Below are 22,621 nucleotides of genomic sequence, written 5' to 3'. Positions count from 1 at the left end.
TGTTGCCTAGGCTAGAGTGCAGTATATGTCATCACAGCTCACTACAGCCTAAAACTCCTGAGTTCAAGCGATCCTCCCACCTCAGCCTTGCGAGTAGCTGGGACTACAGGCATGTGCCACCATGCCCGGCTAATTTTTCTAGGTTTTGTAGAGATGAGGTCTCACGATGTTGCTCAGGCTACAACTAGTTTTGAACTCAACTCAAGAGATTCTCCCTACTCAGCCTCCCAAAGTGCTAGGATTACAGGTGTGAGTCACCTTGCCCAGCCCTAAAACAGAATATTGTACTATAACAGAACATCACACTATCTCATATGGACTGCTATTCTACAATATTATATATTGTGATTGAATATTAGAAGCAACCATGAATGCAGACTAGAGTGGAAGTTACCCCTGTAAGTCCTAGAGTTGGACTCACGTGAGTTTGATTCCCAGACCCACCACATACCAGCTGCGTGACCTTGGCAAATCTCCCTCTGCCTTAGTTGTGCATTGGAAAAATGACAATAATAATAAAAAAGAGCTCTGATTTCACAGTCAGACTTCCTGCCTGATTGAAATCCTGGTTCTATCCCTCTCTAACAGTTGTATAATTTGGGGCAGTTGATTAAGCCTTCTGTTCCTCAGTCTTTTCATGTCCAAACATGATACACCCCACAGGGATTTCTCTGGGTGAGAATAAAATGAGATAACACATGTAAAACCCTTGGAACAGTGCCGAGCCCAGCTCAGATAACATTGTCATTCCTCCACCCACAGCCCACCTCTAACCCCACAAGTGATGTCTAAATATAAAGGCACATCCAAGTCACTTAGAGCACACCACCTGGAAAAGGAACACCTGTGCCACTCCACCTGCGCAACGGCAACATGCACGCAGCTCAGGTGGGCTTTTTGGCAGGGGGGTTGTCATCAACAAGAACCGGTTAACCATGAGTAACCCTCTGCCCTCTAACAGGAGCAGCTGGGGGTAGAGAGGACTCTGGTGGAAAAACAACAGCCGGAGCTCAGTGTGTAGTGAGCCACGTGACGGTGTTTGCTGCCCGTGAGCTTGACTGGAAACGCAGCGGCTGTCCGCAGAGGGCTCCCAGCGGAGGGTCCCCAGTGCCCACGTTACTACTCAACAACAGCCCGACTTAGCCAGGGTCACAGAGAGGCAGCCACCTGTTGAACCACAGCATGGTTCATTTCCCATCCGAGTTCTTCCTCTGGTTAACTCTGGCACTACGACGAATTTAACCCTGACAGGGGTGTGGGGGGTGGGTGGCCAGGCTGGTATTTCTCTTGAGCCTAATTGCCAATGCCGCACAGCTCTTGGCCTCCAAGGCCATGAGGGTGATTCATGTGGCACGTTGTACTTTTCAAAGAGTTTATACATACATGATCGTCGTCATGTATGTGTGCGTAACGTTTAACCCTTTTAGAAAGCACTGATTCCTCCACTAACTCAGGTGTCTGCACAAGAACACCGGGAGCTGCAGATTGGCAAGACACAAGCAAAGTAAAGGTGAGACCAGGGAGACCACGGTGGGCGGGGTGAACTTAGCAGGGCACCTCATGCCTGGGCCCTGCTCCTCAGCCTCACATCTCCGCAACAGGACCTGCCAGAACGTCCAGAGGGGCCTCCACTCCCAGGGTGCCCTGAGACAGTGGCGCACCCCACACGGCCAGGTATAAACAGGCGGTGGGAACAGCAGCAGCACAGAGGGGCCGGGGCCTCCGGCTGGCACATTCTCTCCCTGCAGGCCCTTTCCTCGGGGTGGCCAGTCTCAAAGGTATTGGTGGGTGAGGGCACAGAAGAGGGGTCAGCACAAGGGTTCCAGAGCTGGGGGCCCAGGCTGGGCATGGTGACTCTGCTGCCGGGAAAATAACCATGTCACACCAGGCCACCTCTCCACTCAGTGACCTCTTGATTGCTTTTTTTTTTTTTTAAGTATCCAGTGATAATGGACCTTTCTTCATAGATATGTTAATTTTCTATCCACTAACAATCAGGCCTTGGTTGTCTGGAAGCCATTCTATCTCTTTAAGGTAACTTTTCACACATCTGCTGCTCCATCGATTCTGGTTTGTTTTTGTTTTTTTTGAGACAGAGTCTCGCTTTGTTGCCCAGGCTAGAGTGAGTGTCGTGGCGTCAGCCTAGCTCACAGCAACCTCAAACTCCTGGGCTCCAGCAATCCTTCTGCCTCAGCCTCTCGAGTAGCTGGGAGTACAGGCATGCGCTACCATGCCCAGCTAATTTTTTCTATATATGTTTTTAGTTGGCCAATTAATGTCTTTATATTTTTAGTAGAGACGGGGTCTCACTCTTGCTCAGGCTGGTTTTGAACTCCTGACCTCAAGCAATATGCCCGCCTCGGCCTCCCAGAGTGTTTCTTTCTCTTTATAGTAGAGATGGGGTCTCACTCTTGCTCAGGATGGTTTCGAACTCCTGACCTCTAGCAATCTGCCCACCTCGGCCTCCCAGAGTGCTAGGATTACAGGCTCGAGCCACCACGCCTGGCCTCGATTCTGTTTTTTAATTAAAAATTTAAAAATATATATATTTAGAGATGGAGTCTCACTATGTTTGCCCAGGTTGGACTCATACTCCTGGTCTCAAGTGATCCTCCGGCCTCAGCCTCCAGAGTAGCTGGGACTACAGGAGCACATCCCACCCCTATGCCCAGCTCGTCTGTTCTGTTCTGAGCACATCAGCACATTGTCTGCCTCTCAGAGTCTGTTTCTTATTTCCAGCTCAGGACGGAGGTGAGGGAGGTAAAGGAGAGAGATGCATCTCTGTGGCTGTTAGATCTTATTATTATTATTATTCCCATTTTGTATATAAAGAAATTGAGGCTCTGAGAAGTTGTGATAGCAAAACTATCTTAATTTGTATATGAAGGATATTAGACTATAAGCTCTTTGGGGGTCGACACACTGACAGACGCGCCTCAAACCCTCCGGGCCCACGGAGGGCACAGAGCTGCCCCATGCCAGAGGCTGGCTAATTTGAATGTGAGGGTGCTGGAGGCTGCTGTTTGCTCAGGGCCACAGGGCACCAGTCCCCGAAACAGACTGACTCGCCGCCAGGAACCTACGTGCAAAGAACTGTACAACAGTTGTAGCGGCAGACCTGCACTGATCTGTCCTCCTCTTTCACCCAGTCCCCCTCCAAAAGCTCATGCTTGTAGAATGACTCACTGGGATGAGGGGTCCAGGCCGTGGCCTCGAAATGAGAGACTCTCAGAGTCAGAAGGGGACTCAGAGGTACCTAATTCTGCCTAACCAAATTATTCACTTTCCCCACCACCCAAGGTCCCAGAAATTTACATTTCAAAGACTTATAAAATTTCCCCCAAAATTTTGGAGACCAAAAAGTAAGGCAGTTGCCAAGTAAGGTTATTAGAGAAAAAACCCGTAGTCTCTATATATTGCATTTCATAAAATGAAGAATACCTGGACACCATACCTTAGGGAAGGCTCAAAACAAAGGGCTGTACTTTAAATGAATTTTTTTCATATAAAAAAAATCAGTACATCGTCTGATGAACACTAATTTGGAATCGCAGTCCTGTGCCCGCCCCAGAAAGGCCCATGCAGCCCTGTGTGAACTTCTTCAATGATGGGGAGCTCATAATTTTCGAGACAGCCCAATTTTTTTCAAAAAACTCTGTTAAGATTTTTAAAATATGTATAATATATAAGTATATTCTTCTTATAAAAAATCAAAGTGTCAGGGATAATGCTTCAGTAGCTCTGGTATCCACTCCACTGTATTATATAGTTTGCACCTTATTTTCCTCTTTTTCTCTCAGCAATATCTTATTGATTGATAGAGATCTAGTTAATTTATATGCTACACAGCATTCTGCTTACACCTCAGTTTTATCTAGTCTTTCTGAATGGACATTGGGGTTGCCTCCTCTTTTTTGCCATTACAAGCATTACCAAGAGAAATACACACATTACAAAAGTACATGACTTTTTTGTGACGTATGTTGTAAGAAGTGTTTCTTCAGGAGAGATATCGAATACTGGCAAATTGCTGGATCAAGGGGTATGGGCATTTTTATCTTTTTTTTTAGAGATAGGGTCTTGCTGTATTGGCTGGAGTGCAGTGGCACTATCATAGCTCACTGAAACCCTGAACTCCTGGGCTCAAGTGATCCTCTGTCTCAGCCTCTCCAGTAGCTAGGACTACAGGTGTGTGCCATCATGCCCGGATAATTTTTAAACTTTTTTGTAGAGACAGAGTCTTGCTATGTTGCACAGGCTTGTCTTGAACTCCTGGACTCAAGGTGTCCTCCTGCCTCAGCCTCTCAAGTGCTGGGATTACAGGCATGGGGCATCATGCCCGGCCCATTTTTACTTGTAGTGAAAATATTTTGGGAATTTTTACTTTTAATAGATAGTTCTACATTGCCTTGTAATGTGCCTGAACAACTGTCAGAAGTTGTTGTTTTAAACGATGAGTCCAACTCTCTCTTCCTCTTCCTCCCACATCCCGGGGATGTGAGTCCCCTGTCTCAGGAGGCCCCACTCCTTGCCTAAAATATAAACCCCCTGTGTATGAAAAAGTGAGATGAAGAAGTTACCAAAGCAAATGGCTTGTCATTAAGTTGCCCTAGGTCTCTCTCGCCTCTCAGTTTCTCTCCCCACTGCAGTACCAGAAACCACCCTAGAAAGGACACTGCCAGTGTGGTGACAAGTGTGCTGTTGCAAGCTTGGCACAGGAGATGCCTGCTGTGCCTGGATGCCCTTGGGAAGCAGGCAGAGATCCTGTGGCAGCCCCCAGCTAAGCCATTCCTGCTGGGGTGATCCACCTTCATACCAACTCCACTGAGGCCAGGCCCCCGGGGGTAAGAACAAGAACAGCAGATAGAATACTGACTGCCTGCTATGAGCCCAGCACTGTTCTAGCTGGTAAATTTGCCCCAAGTAAGTGGCCAAGTTTTGACTCAATTGCTAGCAGCCTGGCCCCAGAGCTCATCCTCTTAACCACTGCACTCACTTGTTATTTTTTTTTTTAATGTTGGCCTCTTAATCAACAAATCCCTTTTTTTTTTTTTTTTTTTTTTGAGACAGAGTCTCACTTTGTTGTCCAGGCTAGAGTGAGTGCCATGGTGTCAGCCTAGCTCACAGCAACCTCAATCTCCTGGGCTCAAGCAATCCTCCTGCCTCAGCCTCCCGAGTAGCTGGGACTACAGGCATGCGCCACCATGCCTGGCTAATTTTTTCTATATATATTAGTTGGCCAATTAATTTCTTTCTATTTACAGTAGAGACGGGGTCTCGCTCTTGCTCAGGCTGGTTTCGAACTCCTGACCTTGAGCAATCTGTCCGCCTTGGCCTCCCAGAGTGCTAGGATTACAGGCGTAAGCCACCACCGCGCCCGGCCTGCACTCGCTTGTTGTAAGGCTTCCTTACATATTCAATTTGAAGATAAGAAATACATTTTCTGGCCATGCTGTAATTCCAGCACTTTGGGAGGCTGAGGTGGGAAGATTGTTAGAGGCCTGGAGTTTGAGACCAGCCTGGGCAACATAGCAAGACCCTATCTCTGCAAAAAATTTTGTTAAAAAATTAGCTGGAGGCCGGGCGCTGTGGCTCACACCTGTAATCCTAGCTCTTGGGAGGCCGAGGCGGGCGGATTGCTCAAGGTCAGGAGTTCAAAACCAGCCTGAGCAAGAGCGAGACCCCGTCTCTACTATAAATAGAAAGAAATTAATTGGCCAACTGATATATATAGAAAAAAAAAAATTAGCCGGGCATGGTGGCGCATGCCTGTAGTCCCAGCTACTCGGGAGGCTGAGGCAGAAGGATCACTCGAGCCCAGGAGTTTGAGGTTGCTGTGAGCTAGGCTGACGCCACGGCACTCACTCTAGCCTGGACAACAAAGCGAGACTCTGTCTCAAAAAAAAAAAAAAAAATTAGCTGGGCATTGTGGTACATACCTGTACCTAGCTACTAGGTACACACACCTAGCTACTCAAAAGGCTGAGGAAGGGGGATTGCTTGAGCCAGGGAATTCAAGTTTGCAGGGAGTTGTGATCATGCTACTGTACTCCAACCTGGGTGACAGAGCAAGACCCTGTCTCTCAAAAAATAAAAAGAAAGAAAGAAATACATTTTCCACTTCCCTTCTCCTCCCATGGCTCCTATCTCATTCATCCTTTGCTTTCTTCCCTTTCTACTAGACTATTGCAAAAAACCTAACCCATCTCCCTGCCTCTGCTCTCCCCCTCCAATCTACTCCCTCCTCCAACCCTGCAGACATTTTAGTTGTTAGTTTAAACTTATTCTCAATATAAAAGTAGGTATGTTCAATTAAAGAAAATTTGGAAAATACAGAGAAGCAAAAAGAAAAGAAAAAAAACCAACTCACCCATAGTGTTACCAACCACCAAAACCATCTCTGTTATTAACATTTTGATAATGGTCTTTTCAGTCTTTTTTTTTAAAAAATACATGAGGCTTTTAAAAAATACATATGTTTTCTTTTTTCATTTATACATAAGATTTTTTAAAATTGGCTATAATAATATGTGTAAAATTTAGTGAAATTTATCCCATGGGCATTTTTCATATTATTAAGCATAGAGTTGCCAGTGTAATGTTAAGTACTGATCATGTTAGTTACTGCTTAAAAATTCCCACTAGTTTCCACAATGCCTGTCAAATAAATTTCAAATTCCTGAGTTCAGCATTCGAGCCCTTCATAATCTACTGCAGTGTGTTTTCTCTGCTATTTTTCTATACCTTGGCCCCTGCCCAACCCACATTTTTACCTTATGGGATTCTCTGTTACCTAAACACTTCCTTTACTCTTTCCGTACCTGCCAGGGCCTTTGCTGACATACATGTTCTAGATTTTAGAGAACATATCCAATTTTGAGTGGTCCATCCTTAAACTAAATTCTTTTTTTTTTTTTTTGAGACAGAGTCTCACTTTGTTGCCCAGGCTAGAGTGAGTGCCATGGCGTCAGCCTAGCTCCCAGCAACCTCTAACTACTGGGCTCAAGCAATCCTTCTGCCTCAGCCTCCCGAGTAGCTGGGACTACAGGCATGCGCCACCATGCCCAACTAATTATATATATATATATTAGTTGGCCAAGTAATTTCTTTCTATTTATAGTAGAGACGAGGTCTCGCTCTTGCTCAGGTTGGTTTCGAACTCCTAACCTCGAGCGATCCACCCGCCTCGGCCTCCCAGAGAGCTAGGATTACAGGCGTGAGCCACCTCACCTGGCCAAACTAAATTCTTATTTTCCTCCCAAATCTATTTTCACCACCCACCTCAAGCCCAAGCTCCGCCACCACCACCATTTGTTCAGGGCAAAAATCCTGGAGTCATCTTTGACTCCTCTGTTTTTCACAAATCCCACATGCAAACCCACTGGCAACTCCCCTGGGGTGTACCTTGGAATATCCACCATGAATCTACTTTCAGCATCCACGCAATGACCTCATAAATCCAAACGATCTGTATTTCTCCCCCATGCTAACATAATAGCTAATATCTGGACCTCCCTGCTTCACTTTGGCCTCCATGGAGCTGTTTCCAGTCCAGTAAAGGGTCCTTTTAAAAGGTAAATTAGCCGGGTGCGGTGGCTCACGCCTGTAGTCCTAGCACTCTGGGAGGCCGAGGTGGGCAGATTGCTCAAGGTCAGGAGTTCGAAACCAGCCTGAGCAAGAGCGAGACCCCGTCTTTACTATAAATAGAAAGAAATTAATTGGCCAACTAATATATATATAAAATTATATATATATTATTATATATATAAAACTATATATATATATAAAATTAGCCGGGCATGGTGGTGCATGGCTGTAGTTCCAGCTACTCAGGAGGCTGAGGCAGGAGGATTGCTTGAGCCCAGGAGTTTGAGGTTGCTGTGAGCTAGGCTGATGCCACATCACTCACTCTAGCCTGGGCAACAAAGCGAGACTCTGTCAAACAAGAAAAAAAAAAAAAAAAGGTAAATTAGTGTTACAGCTCTTTTAGAATTTGTCTAGCAGACCCCAAAAATATGAAAAAAATGAAAATAAAAAATAAAACGTAAATTAGAATAAACCATTTTTTGCATTGAAAATGTCCAATACATTTCTATCACATTTAGAATAAAACCCGAAATGTCAGGCCCTGGCTATCTATTTCACCTGACTTTTTACTGCTCCTACCTTTCTTTATTCCCCTCCAGCCACACGTGCCTCCTACCTCAAACCCCAGAATCTATAATCTATTCACGTCTTAACACCGCAGCATCTGCAGGTTCCTTTGCCTGGGAAGCCCGTCCTCGGAGCTGTGCGGTGACTTATTTTGCACTTGAAATGTGCTTGGTCTGAACTGAGATGTGCTCGTGAATGTAAAATATGCACTGGTGTTCAAAGACTTAATACATTATTAAAATTAATTATCTTTCAACTCATGGTTCCAAAAAAATAACAAAAATAAAATTAAATTAATATCCCAGTTTCTTTTTTTTTTTTTTTTGAGACAGAGTCTTGCTTTGTTGCCTAGGCTAGAGTGAGTGCCGTGGCGTAAGCCTAGCTCACAGCAACCTCAAACTCCTGGGCTCAAGCGAGCCTTCTGTCTCAGCCTCCCAAGTAGCTGGGACTACAGGCATGTGCCACCATGCCCGGCTAATTTTTTCTATATATATTAGTTGGCCAATTAGTTTCTTTCTATTTATAGTAGAGACGGGGTCTCGCTCTTGCTCAGGCTGGTTTCGAACTCCTGACCTCGAGCAATCCGCCCGCCTCGGCCTCCCAGAGAGCTAGGATTACAGGCGTGAGCCACCGCGCCTGGCCTCTTTTTGTTTTTTAAATGTGGCTACTCGAATATTTAAAATTATACATAAGGCTTGCATGACCTTTCTGTTCTCCACCCTGGCTGCATACTGGAGTCACCCATGGAACTAAAAAATACCCATGCCTGGGTTCCACCTCTAGAGATTCTGATTTAATTGGCCTGGAGTGTGTCCTGCGTGCACTGGCATTTTTCAGGCTCCCGCAGGCAATTCTAATGTCCAGCCAGGATTCAGAACTACGCTAGATTTTCCTAGGACACCTTACTCTCAGCTCTAACATCACTGCCTCCAAGAGATCTTCCCTGACCAGCCCAATTAAAATGTCACCATCATGGCTATACAGTCACTCTCTGCCCAGACCCTCCTTTGTATTTCTTCATAATTTTTTCACTGTCAGCATCATTTGTTTATCAGTCTATGATCTGAATACACATCAGAACGTAGCTCTCCAAGGGCAAAAAAGTGTGTCACAGCCCTGCAGTATCTTCAGCACCCAGAACAATGCAGAGTGAGGAGATGGTGCTCAGTACATACTTATTATATAAATAAATGAATGCTCAGGCCATGGATCCATGAAGCTAAGGACCCCAAACTGCTGGAAGAGCTACCAGCCATCAAGCTGGCCACGAGTCACCTAAGTAATGGCCATGTGCTGGGCATCCCCTGACTTTCTCCTTCCACTGTCCTTCCCCATTAAATCGGAGTATACATGTGATATGTTTCTGGAAAACAATTAGACAATAAGGATCAAACACTTTTATTTCTTTTGAGGCAGGGTCTCACTCTGTCGCCCTGGATAGAGTACACTGGCATCATCATAGCCCATTGTACCCTCAAACTCCTGTACCTAATTGCAACCTCCTGGGCTCAAGCAAGCCTCTTGCCTCAGCCTCCTGAGTAGCTGGGACTATAGGCACGCACCACCATGCCCGACTAATTTTTCTATTCTTAGTATAAACAGGATCTCGCTTTTGCTGAGGCTGGTCTTGAATTCCCGACCTCAAGAAATCCTTCTGCCTCAGCTTCCCAGGGTGCTAGGATTACGGGCATGAGCTGCTGTGCCTGGCCAGTACCAAACACTTCCAGAATGCTCATATTTTTCTAGGTATCTAATCTAAGGAAGCCAGAGAGCAGCACAAATGTTTACATAAACTTGGATAATCATCTCAAGATTATACAGAAGTTTTAAAGAGATGGAGAAATGCTCACCATATGGAATCATAAAAAAAAAAAAAAAAAGAAGCAAAACTGAGTCAAGACAACTGGTTCATATGGTTAAAAAGAAGCAACTAAAAACCTCCAAAACTCCTGAGTAGAGAAGATGATTCCTATTATATTAAAGTCTTGATGCATGGTGGGGGGTAGGGCACTGACATGTTCTATCTATTAATCAGGTACCTGGTGCTTGTTCCATGACATCTGTGATTTGTGCTCCTGTTTTACACCCAGAGAGAAATACTCTAAACTATTACTATTGTTCATCTCTCTATAGTAGGAATATGGGTGATTTAAATATTTTCTTAAAGAAAATGTTATTTTCTACAATGACATGGTGAATTTATATACTTAGAAAGAAAGTGAAAACATTTAAACCTCACTCCTCTTAGAAATGATTCTGGCTTGCTATAGGTCTTTTGGGAAGCAATTTATCAAGAGCTTTAGAAATATTCAAACCAGGCACAGAAAATGTTCAAAAAAATCCACAGCAAACCATTAATATTGGTCATTTCTATGGAATGTGTCTGGGGAAAGGGGGTGTTAAAAAACTTACTTCTTTATTTGGTATATTTCTGTACATGAATTTTGTATATTTCTGAGCATGTGCTACTTTCTTTTTCTTTTTTTTTTTTTTTTTGAGACAGAGTCTCGCTTTGTTGCCCAGGCTAGAGTGAGTGCCGTGGCATCAGCCTAGCTCACAGCAACCTCAAACTCCTGGACTCAAGCAATCCTTCTGCCTCAGCCTCCCGAGTAGCTGAGACTACAGGCATGCGCTACCATGCCCGGCTAATATGTGCTACTTTCAATATCTCTTTGCTTGCTCACTCTCTCTCTCTTGCTCTCACACACACAAACTAAACCTTTTACCAGCAATCCTATATATATATCCTAAGGAAAAAAAATCTTAAAAACAGAAAGTACCAGGCTCAGGAATTCATTAGAAAATTCTATCAAACATTGAAGGAAGAATTTATACTAATTCTTTACAATCTTTTTCATAAGAAGGAAGCAGAGGGAATACTTCCTAACTCATTCTACAAGGCCAGAATAACCCTATTACCAACATCAGACACAAACATTTCAAGAAAAATAAACTATGGCTCACGCCTGTAATCCTAGCTCTCTGGGAGGCTGAAGTGTGAGGATTGCTCAAGGTCAGGAGTTCAAGACCAGCCTGAGCAAGAGCAAGACCCCGTCTCTACTAAAAATAGAAAGAAAATTAATTGGCCAACTAAAAATATAAAGAAAAAGAAATTAGCAGGGCATGGTGGCACATGCCTGTAGTCCCAGCTACTAGGGAGGCTGAGGCAGGAGGATCACCTGAGCCCAGGAGTTTGAGGTTGCTGTGAGCGAGGCCTGACACCACGGCACTCTAGCCTTGGCAACAGAGTGAGACTCTGTCTCAAAAAAAAAAAAAAAAGAAAGAAAGAAAGAAAAATAAACTATAGACTACTATCTCCTATGAACATAGATGCAAAAATCCTCAGCAAAATATAAGCAAATTGAATCACACAATGTATAAAAAGAATTATACACCAGGACCAGTGGGATTTGTTGTTGTTGAGACAAGAGTCTCACTCTGTTGCCCAGGCTAGAGTGCTGTGGTATCTGCCTAGCTCCCAGCAACCTCAAACTCCTGGGCTCAAGTGATCCTCCTGCCTCAGCCTCCCGAGTAGCAGTCATGTGCCACCACACCTGCTAATTTTTCTATTTTAGTAGAGGAGGGGTCTTGCTCTTGCTCAGGCTGGTCTCGAACTCCTGACCTCAAGCAATCCTCCTGCCTCGGCCTCCCAGAGTGCTAGGATTACAGGCATGAGCCACCTTGCCTGGCCAAAAAAAAAAAAAAAAATCAATGTCATAATGACTATATTTGTACTCATCTCAGCAACACATATACTAAAAATTGGAACAATACAGAGATTAGCATGGCCCCTATACAGACGATGCACAAATTCATGAAGCATTCCATATTTTAAAAAAAAGAAAACAAAAAGTTATATTATCTCGCCAAAATGCAAGTAAGTTAGAAATCATCATCAATAAGCCCCACACATGTGGAAATTTGAAAACACTTTCAAATAACGTATGAGTGAAACAAAAGTATCTTAATGGAAAGTTTTTAAGAACTAAAACTAAATGATAATGAAAATACCACATATTATTATTATTTTTCTTTGAGACAGAGTCTCGCTTTGTTGCCCAGGCTAGAGTGAGTGCTGTGGCATCAGCCTAGCTCACAGCAACCTCAAACTCCTGGGCTCAAGCAATCTTCCTGCCTCAGCCTCCCGAGTAGCTGGGACTACAGGCATGCGCCACCATGCCCGGCTAATTTTTTCTATATATATTAGTTGTCCAATTAATTTCTTTCTATTTTTAGTAGAGATGAGGTCTTGCTCTTGCTCAGGCTGGTTTCAAACTCCTGACTTTAAGCAATCCGCCCGCCTTGGCCTCCCAGAGTGCTAGCTTACAGGCGTGAGCCACCGCGCCCGGCCAAAATACCATATATTAAAACTTACAGAATATCTACACTAAGACCCAGCTATTCCTCTTTCAGGTACCTACACAAGAGAAATGAAAGCTATGTTCACAACAGACATGTACAAGGTTGTTCATAGGGGCTAATAGCCAAAAACTGGAAGCAGCCCAAATGTCCATCAACAAAAGAAGGCATAAATAAATAGTGCATATACATCCATGCAATGGAATACAACTTGGCAATAAAAAGGAACAAATTGCTAATATATACCACATATGTTGAGTGCAAAGAACTAGATACAAAAGAGAATATAGTGCATAATTCTATTTAAATGAAGTTCTACACAAGTATAGTTCTGACAGCAATGGTGATGGGCTATTCTACCAAACATTCAAGAAAGCAAAAATTCCAATTTTATGCCATTTTTCTTAGAGATTAAAAAAGGAAGAAATACTCTTAACTATTCAATGAGGTTAGTAAAATCTTAATTCCAAACCAGCCAAACATAGTATGAGAAAGAAAAATTATGGGTTTTTGGACAAAGTGTGGTGAAAAGAAAAAAAAAGAAAAAGAAAAATCTCAAGTTAATATCGTTTATGACCATACATGCTAGTACTCATCAAAATATAAGCAGACTAAACCAGTAGTTTATTAAAAAAAGATATGTCCTAGTTGGATTTATCCCAGAAATGCAAAGAAAATTTAACATTTACAAACATCTTGATTACATTAAAAAAAAAAAAAAAGAAAATTTAACATAAAAAATTAATGTAATTTATTGGATTCACAGATGAAAAAAGAAACTCATAACATCATCTCAACAGATGTAGAAAAAGCATTTGATAAGATTTAACAACAAACTAGAAATAAAAAGAAACTTCCTTGGCGAGCCTTGGTGGCTCAGGCCTATAATCCTAGCACTCTGGGTGGCTGAGGTGGGAGGATCACTCAAGATCAGGAGTTCGAAACCAGCATGAGCAAGAGCAAGACCCGTCTCTACTAAAAATACAAAGAAATTAATTGGCCAACTAAAAATATATAGAAAAAATTAGCCGGGCATGGTGGCACATGCCGGTAGTCCCAGCTACTCGGGAGGCTGAGGCAGAAGGATTGCTTGAGCCCAGGAGTTTGAGGTTGCTGTGAGCAAGGTTGATGCCACAGCACTCTAGGTGGGGCAACAGAGTGAGACTCTAGCTCAAAAAAAAAAAAAAGAAACTTCCTTAACACTTCCTTTAAAGTGTTAAAGAGCATCTACTCTAAACCTATAGCAATCATTATTATTAGTGGGAATTGGTGGGAAACCATTAGAAGCATTTGCTTTAAATTCAGGAATAAGTCAAGGATGCCAGCTGTTCCTGCTTCTAGCTGACATTAAACTGGAGGTATTAGCAAGGCAGAAGGCAAAGGAAAATAAAGCTACAGAATTGGAAAGAAATGTCATCATTAATAGACAATATGATTATCTACCTAGAACCCATTCAAACCCATAAATTATTAACATTAATTAGGAGAATGATAGCAAAGGAAAATAAAGGATACAGAATTGGAAAGAAATGTCATTATTAATAGATGATATGATTGTCTACCTAGAACCCCTTCAAATCCATAAACTATTAAAATTAGTTAGGAGAATGAACAAAATTCAGAGTATATCAGTGAGGTTTAGAGGGATAGCCCAGGAAAGAGAACACAGGAAGATTTCATGGAACTGGTGATATATTTCTTAAGTTGCAGGGCAGTTGTATTATAACTTCGGTTTTATTATACTGCTTCATTATATATATACACATACATGTACATATATATTCATATATACACATTTATATTCTTTTGTATGTATCGTATACTTCATAATTACATTTAAAAATTTAAAACAAAATATATTTTTATGTTCTATAGTATACATTTATTGGTTGTTTTATTCTTTTATAATGAAAATATAAAAATGTCTGTATTTGAAAAAAAAAGATTAAAAAAAGAAAAAGAACAAAAGGAGGCTGGAATTGCACCAAGAGCGAGCATGACGGACAGGCTGGTGGATGGCTGTGCCGGTGGCTCATTAAGGCCACGTCCAATTAAAGTCAGGACAAGGGCTCAGTCAAGGACTGAGCAGAAGCTGCGAGAACTAGAGAGGGAAGACAGACAGCACCGACCTTTAGGAGGGCAGTTTTTATAGTCTGGCAGGAGGTGGAGCCCAAATGTAGGGGGTTAAATGGTGAATGAATAAATAGCAAAAAAACTGGAAACCACCCAGAGGCCTAACAATCAGGGCCTGGCTAAACAACCATAGTACCATTCATAGAAGAAATGATGCTGTGTCCATACATAGATGGGCTTACAAAATTAGGTGACGTAAAAAATTTCAGGACACAAGATAGCATTTGTGCAGATTACAATTATGAAAGGACATGCGTGTGCCGGGAGAGGCAGAGAGGGTTAGATGAGATCGAGCAGGGCTCATGGACACTGTTTCAAAGTCCATGGGATTTTCTTTCTTTTCTGGAATGGCGGCGATCGGCAAACAAAAACACGTAACGTCTTCGGGCTTTAAAATAAAAAGAGTAGCTGCTGAAGGAAGGGAGACAGCAGTGAGGGCCACTAGCAGAGGAACCGGACGGCGACAGGAGGAAATGAGAAGGCAGAGCAGCTGGAGGAGTGCGCAGGCCGGGCAGCAGCTGGCAGGGCCAGCCAGGGGCTGTCGGGAGAGCGGGGAGAGGGCAGCGGGGAGGCTGTTCTCTTTCCTTTATTGCCTACATCTCAGTCTTATTTTTTAAATTCAAAAATTTAAATAGGACTTTCTGAGCCAAATCCAAACAGTCAAGAAGTGGGTATGTGTGTTAAGCGACAGAACCCTCAGCCTCACCTCCCACTCTCTACTGCTAGCAGCGCAAGGTGTAGTTCCCCAGAGCTATACCATTTTCCTTTATCTGCTGTCCGCTGGTTTTTTTTTTTTTTTTTTTTTTTTTTTGAGACAGAGTCTCACTTTGTTGCCCAGGCTAGAGTGAGTGCCGTGGCGTCAGCCTGGCTCACAGCAACCTCAATCTCCGGGGCTCAGCGATCCTACTGCCTCAGCCTCCTGAGTAGCTGGGACTACAGGCATGCGCCACCATGCCCGGCTAGTTTTTTCTATATATATTTTTAGTTGGTCAATTAATTTATTTCTATTTTTGGTAGAGACGGGGTCTCGCTCAGGCTGGTTTCGAACTCCTGACCTTGAGCAATCCGCCCGCCTCGGCCTCCCAAAGTGCTAGGATTACAGGCGTGAGCCACCGTGCCCGGCCTGTCCGCTGGTTTTTAATTACAAAGTAAGATAAGCTCCTTAAAATATAGGATTAGAGAAAATACATGGCAAAATCTCCCAACAGAGCTAACTGCTGTTGGGCGCTCTGGAAAAGGTCTACATGCACGTAAATACTTACATATACATTCATTTATAGTGTTATGGCTGTTTTTACAAAAGCAGGAACATTTTCTATCTCTAGTTGAGCAGTGTCACTCTACAATAAATCGCGGTGGATCTCTGCTAAATCACCACATAGAGATTAACCTCATGCTTTTGAATAGCTGCCTAATATTCCACAGAATATAGTTGAAAGGTAAACTTCAGAGAACACAGGGGCATGTCTTTCCCTACAAATTGGCAGGAAGGAGATATGGAAACAAAAGGTTCAAGATGGCAAGAGGTCTTCTTGAAGGGGGGCTGCCCTTGGGCGCAGGGAACATGCAGACAGAGAAGGTCTTTCTGCCGCCTTCTCTTAAGCCAGAGCCCCATCCCAATGCAGCTAAGCCACACACAGCTGCAAGGGGGAAGGGTTGTGATTGGAGCCTCAGTGATAAGGCTCACTGCTGGGGCCCAGCTTCCTTCGGTGACCTGCTCCTCTCTCAGCTGTGCCTAGGCAGGCCCACTTATCAGAAACTTAAGGGGACAACCCGGTGCAGTGGCTCACGCCTGTAATCCTAACACTCTGGGAGGCCAAGGCGGGCAGATTGCTCGAGGTCAGGAGTTCAAAACCAGCCTGAGCAAGAGCAAGACCCTGTCTCTACTATAAATAGAAATAAATTAATTGGCCAACTAATATATAGAAAAAAAAATTAGCCAGGCATGGTGGCACATGCCTGTAGTCCCAGCTACTTGGGAGGCTGAGGCAGGAGGATCGCTTGAGCCCAGGAGTTTGAGGTTGCTGTGAGCTAGGCTGACGCCATGGCACTCACTCTAGCCTGCGCAACAAAGTGAGATTCTGTCTCAAAAAAAAAAAAAGAAGAAAGAAAGAAAGAAACTTAAGGGGAGCCCTGCAACGGTGGTTCTCAAAGTGTGGTCCCTATACTAGCACAGGCAGCATCAACAGCTTGATGAGGGCTAGACTTTGAGAACCTTTGCTCTAGAATGTGGATCTGAGTCAGATTTCCTCATCCACCCCCACCCCCATGCCCATTCTCCTAGGGGACAAGAGGGAGTCAGCCCTGCAGGGGATGAGTTAGCCAAGTTCCTAACTGGTCTTCTTGTGTGAGCTTAGCAGCTGTAGGCAAAGTCAGCGCCCTAGGGAGCAGCCCTCTCCTCCCTTCCTGGGACCCATGGCCATCTCTCCACCAGCACCTCTGAATGAAACAGAAAGGGAGGGTGGCAGTGCAAGCCCAGAGCTTTCGACTTTCCTTAACGGCGTCCCCTCCCCCAGGGCACTGCACTTTCGGAACTTAGCAGGATGGAGGACAGAAGGGAGAGTGGAGCTTTTGAATGAGGGGGAGGAAACAGGGTGTGGCCGGGTTGGGGGAGGGAGCGGGAGGGAGGAAGGGAGAGGAAGAATGTCCTCATTTCACCCAGCTGCACCGGCCTGCACCTGTTCCGCTGAGGCCCAGGGAAAGACACCCAGCCTGACAGTAAATGAAACGCAGCCCCACCCATCCCCGGCCCCTTCCCACACCGCAGCAGCGGGCAGGGCTAACTGACAGGAAAACTGTGAATGATTTCAGGTGGGTGAATGAGGGGCTGGGGAAGCAGCTGGGCTCCTCTGGGGGGTGGAGCAACTGTCTCGGGTCACCCCCAAGCTCCCAGGGCCTCAGGCAAGGGCAGCAGGGATTGGGTGGGTTGGGACCTGCTCAGGGACAGGCCCATTTCCTTCTCTTACAGAATAAGGACATCACCGCCATCAACAACCATCAACAACGCTGAGGAGGCTCTCCTTGTTAAGCCCCATAATATTCCACAACATTCTTTAGTTCCTCTAAGGCAATAACCTTCTTTTTTTTTTTTTCTAAATAGACTTTATTTTTTAGAGCAGTTTTAGGTTCACAGCAACACCGAGCTGTGAAAATGGAGAGGAAATGCTAAGTTTCCTCTCGGTCTGTCCTGCACAGAAGCACTGCAGCAGTTCACCCAAGCAGCCAATGGTCAGCTGTCGCTTTGTAAGCATCCAATGGGGGCTTTCGACAGTGATTCTCAAACATATAAGAATCTCAGGGAATTTATGAACGAGGCAGGCCCTGGGTCTCTCCACCAGAGATTTTGATTCGGGTCTCCGGTGGGGCCCACGATTGTGTATTCTTGACATTCTTCCCAGGAGATGTGGATACACTGGGCATTCTGGGCCCTACTCTGAGAAACTCAGGCCTGGTGTGCGGTCCAAGGGGTTAGTTGGAGGGTGGGGAGGGAGGAAACAGTGAACATGAAGGATCTGAATCCTCCCGCCACCGTCACCCCAGAACTGAGGGTACAGAGTACAAACCCTGGACGAGCACCGCCAAGCCCTCCACCTGCACATGCAGACAGCAGAGGATGGCTCAGTATAAACGGAGGCAGTGAGGGGAGAGGGGGTCCCCAAATCTCAAAGGGGTTGGACATGGTCTAGAATGCTCACCAGCGCTGAGCTCTTTTACAGCAACCAGCACAGACTCAGAGAGGAGGAAATCAGCCAGGAAACTGTCATCGGATCATCTCCGGGTGGGGCCTTGAGCAAGGCGACCCTTCCATGCTGTTTTCTCATCTGTCCAATGGAAACGTGATGGTCCCTCCCAATTAGGGTTACAAGAGTGCTGCCTGTAAGAGTTTAAAACAGTGCCCAGCACAGAATAAGCACCGGGTATGTGAAAGTTAGCATTATCATCATTCTTGGGAAGGAAGGAGCCCCAAGGGGCAGAGAAGAGGCTGGGAGAAAGCGGGTGTCCCTTTCAGGATGGTTTGTGCAGTTAGAGCAAAGGGACCAGAGAGGAGGAAATACCCAGGGTCACGCTGGAAAGATGAGGTGAGGAGTGCTATGGGTTGAATTGTGTCCCACAAAAGATATATTGAAGTTCTTTTTTTTTTAAAATATTTTTTAATTATTTTTTTTATTTTCATTTTTATTTTATTTATTTATTTATTTTGAGACAGAGTCTCTCTTTGTTGCCCAGGCTAGAGTGAGTGCCATGGCGTCAGCCTAGCTCTCAGCAACCTCTAACTCCTGGGCTCAAGCAATACTGCTGCCTCAGCCTCCCGAGTAGCTGGGACTACAGGCATGCGCCACCATGCCCGGCTAATTTTTTTTCTATATATATTAGTTAGCCAATTAATTTATTTCTATTTATAGTAGAGACGGGGTCTCGCTCTTGCGCAGGCTGGTTTTGAACTCCTGACCTCGAGCAATCCTCCTGCCTCAGCCTCCCAGAGTGGTAGGATTACAGGCGTGAGCCACCGCGCTCGGCCTATATTGAAGTTCTAACCCCCAGTATCTCAGAATATGGCCTTATTTGGAAATAGGGTCACTGCAGATGTAATCAGTTGAGGTCATACTGGAGTAGGGTGGGCCCTCAATCCCGTATGACTGGTGTCCTCATAAGAAAAGAAGGGACAGAGGGAAGATGCCCCATAAAGACAGAGGCAGATATTGGAGCCATTCAGCCACAAGCCAAGGAACAGGTGGGGCTACCCGAAGCCAGACGAGGAGAGGAAGGATCCTCCCGAGAGGCTTCTGAGGGAGCATGGCCCTGCTGACAGCTTCAATTTGGACTTCTGGCCTCCAGAACTGGGAGAGAATATATTTCTGTTGTTTGAAGCCACCCAGCTTGTGGCAGTTTGTGAGCGCTGCCCTGGGACATGAGTACAGGGGGTGTTTGGTATCTCAAACAGGGAAATCGTTCTTGATCAATAAGCCCACGAAACTGGAGGATTCACATCAAAACCTCTCCCAGTCTTAGCTCATTTTATTTATTTATTTATTAAGTCTCACTCTGTTGCCCAGGCTGGAGTGCCGTGGCGTCAGCCTAGCTCACAGCAACCTCAAACTCCTGGGCTGAGGTGATCCTCCTGCCTCAGCCCCCCGAGTAGCTGGGAATACAGGCAGGCGCCAGCATGCCCGGCTAATTTTTGCTATATATATTAGTTGGCCAATTAATTTATTTCTATTTATAGTAGAGATGGATCTCACTCTTGCTCAGGCTAGTTTCGAACTCCTGACCTTGAGTCATCCTCCCGCCTTGGCCTCCCAGAGTGCTAGGATTACAGGTGTGAGCCACCTAGCCCGGCCTATTTTTTTAAAAAATAACACAAGTTTATTATCTTACAGTCTGGGAGTCAGAAATCTGAAATGGGTCTCATTGGATGTTAGTAGGACTGAGTTCCTTTCTGGCTACTTCAGGAAGGAATCCACTTTCTTGATTTCTTCAGATTCTAGAGGCTGCCTGTATTCCTTGGTTCATGGCCCCCTTCCTTCTTCAAAGTTGACTATGTCTGATGGAGTTTCTCAAATCTCATTACTCTGACACTCTTTAGCTCATTTTTGAAAAGATTTTGCCCACTTTGCCCACTCTTCAAAAATGTCAAAGTCACAAAAGACAGAGAAAAACTAAGGAACAATTTCAGGTTAAAGAAGACTTAAAGAGACATAACAAATGAATACAGCCCATGGTCCGGGTCTTTGTTTTCTTTGCACTAAAGCATATCATTGAAATGATCATGACATATGAATAAGGTCTATTGGTTAGACACTAGTATCAATGTTAATTTTCTGGTTTTAAAAAAAAATTTTTTTGAGACAAGATTTCTTGCTCTGTTGCCCAGGCTAGAGTGCAGTGGCATCATCATAGCTCACTGCAACCTCAAACTCTGGGCTCAAGTGATCCTCTTGCCTCAGCCTCCTGAATAGCTGGGGCTACAGGTATGTGCCACCAAGCCCAGCTAATTTTTCTATTTTTCGTAGAGACTGAGTCTTGCTCTTTCTCAGGCTGGTATTGAACTCCTGGCCTCAAGAAATCCTCCAGCCTGGCCTCCCAAAGTGCTAGGACTATAGGTGTGCACAACTATGTCTGGCTAAATTTCCCCATTTTGATAATTCTATGGAGGTTATATAAGAGAAGACCCTGCTCTAAGAATACACACCAAAGTATTTATGGGTAAAGGACATTATGACTGCAACTTCCATTCAAAGGATGTACTGTATCTGTATAAGAGAGACAGAATGATACGCAAATGTGATAAGATATTAACATTTGGGGAGCCTGGGTGAAGACTATATGAGAAGTTTTTGTACAATTCTTACAACTTCCTCTAAGTCTGAAATTATGTCAAAATAAAAAGTAGAGTGGGGGATGTCTATTGGCCCCCTGTGGTTCCCTGGCTGAACTTTCTGTAACCCTCTGAAGTTCTTGGAGCCTAGATCTTAGATCTGGACACCAAACCGAGGTGATGAGTGAAGACATTCTGAGAACTTCTGATTTCTACGTGCAGGGATTCCACTTATGCCGTTGGTGGTTGTTGGCCATTAAAATGTGGTAAAGGGGGAATTTTGTATAAGTTGTTTGCAGAAAACTATTTTTTTCTTCTTCTCAAGCATAGTATGACCTGGAACTGGAAGGAGCTGTATATATCATTTAATCCAAGCTTCTACCAGATTCCTTATATCCTATGCTGAGACAGGCAAATCCAGGCTCTTCTTAAACATTTCCGGAGACGGGAAAGTCACACTCTGTCACAGCCCATTCTATTACTGGTCAGTTCGGACATTCCTCGACCTCCTAAGCTTAAGCCTAACTTCCTGGAGCCTCCACTGACCAAGCCTGGCCCTTTCTTCTGGATGGCGATGCAGGGCCCCTAATGATCCTAGTCATTCTTTCCTGAGTAACTTCTAGTTTGTCAAGGTCCCTCTAGAGCAGGGGTCCCCAAGCTATGGTGAGTTTTATGATTATTTCATTGTATATTACAATGTAATAATAATGGAAATAAAGTGCACAATAAATGTAATGTGCTTTAAATCATCCTGAAACCATCCCCACCCCCACCCCAGTCCATGGAAAAATTATCTTCCATGAAAACTGGTCTCTGGTGCCAAAACGATTGGGGACCACTGCTTTAGAGTATGAATACAATACTCCAGGTCCTGCCTGACAATCAGATAGCAGAGGGAACATGATCTCTCAAGTTTCAGGTTTCAGTTCCATTCACACAGCCCAAGGTAGAATTGGGCTTTTTCACAGCTGGATCACACAGTTGACTCATAATGAGTGTAGATGCAACTTACAGTTTTCTCTTGTGAACCATGGTTACCTGCTGTTAGTCTTAGCAGTTCTCCCTATCAGAAATCACATTAGGTATTTGTTTGCTCATTGTCTGTCTCTAGACATTGCTGGAATATCAGCTGTAGGAGGGCAGGGGCTTTGTCTTGTTTTGAGTCCTCAGCACCTGGAACAAACAAGTCCTGGCATATAGTAGACATTCAATAAATACATGTTGAATAAATGAATAACTGTTCAGCCACATCTCACAAGAGAAATTTGGGGTGAATTTGTTTTGCAGATGACATTTTTTTTTTTTTTTTTAATTTCAGAGCAAACTTTGTTCTTGTTGGATTTTATGTTATTAACTTTTCATCATTAGTTCAGCCAATGGAGATCTCATTTCTGGCTCTCTCAGCCTACACGTCAGCCATGCCTCCCAATGTCAAGCCACACGTCCAAGAATGACCCTCCGCCGCAGCTGCACTGGTCTCCCCAATGTTCCCCAAACATTTCAGGAAGGATCACCAGGATCTTTGGGCTGTTTCCCCTGCAGCACACACTCTCCCAGACAGCCACGTCATGGAGACCCTCGCCTTTTTCCGGCTCTATATTTTGTTTTGTCCATAGTGTTTATCGCCTCTTAATGAGCCCTATCCTTTTGCTTATTTCT

At 44.4% G+C, this 22,621-nt stretch overlaps 1 protein-coding gene, 1 non-coding gene and 1 pseudogene across 3 annotated transcripts in view; 2 read left to right on the top strand and 1 right to left on the bottom strand.

The window, feature by feature from the left end:
• The window catches only part of CCND3 (cyclin D3), an 82,760-nt gene that overhangs the window by 33,802 nt on the left and 26,337 nt on the right, over positions 1-22,621 (bottom strand). The gene's annotated exons all lie outside the window — the stretch shown is intronic.
• Positions 7,971-8,010, top strand: LOC142871270 (uncharacterized; annotated as a pseudogene).
• On the top strand, positions 11,886-11,988 carry LOC142871238 (U6 spliceosomal RNA). The gene has a single exon (XR_012919498.1). It is a non-coding gene; the product is annotated as a U6 spliceosomal RNA (small nuclear RNA).

This window comes from Microcebus murinus, chromosome 5, assembly GCF_040939455.1.
Source record: "Microcebus murinus isolate Inina chromosome 5, M.murinus_Inina_mat1.0, whole genome shotgun sequence".
Taxonomy (NCBI): domain Eukaryota; kingdom Metazoa; phylum Chordata; class Mammalia; order Primates; family Cheirogaleidae; genus Microcebus; species Microcebus murinus.
The sequence above is the reverse complement of the archived record's forward strand: the minus strand, read 5'-3'. Positions and strand labels throughout refer to the sequence as shown.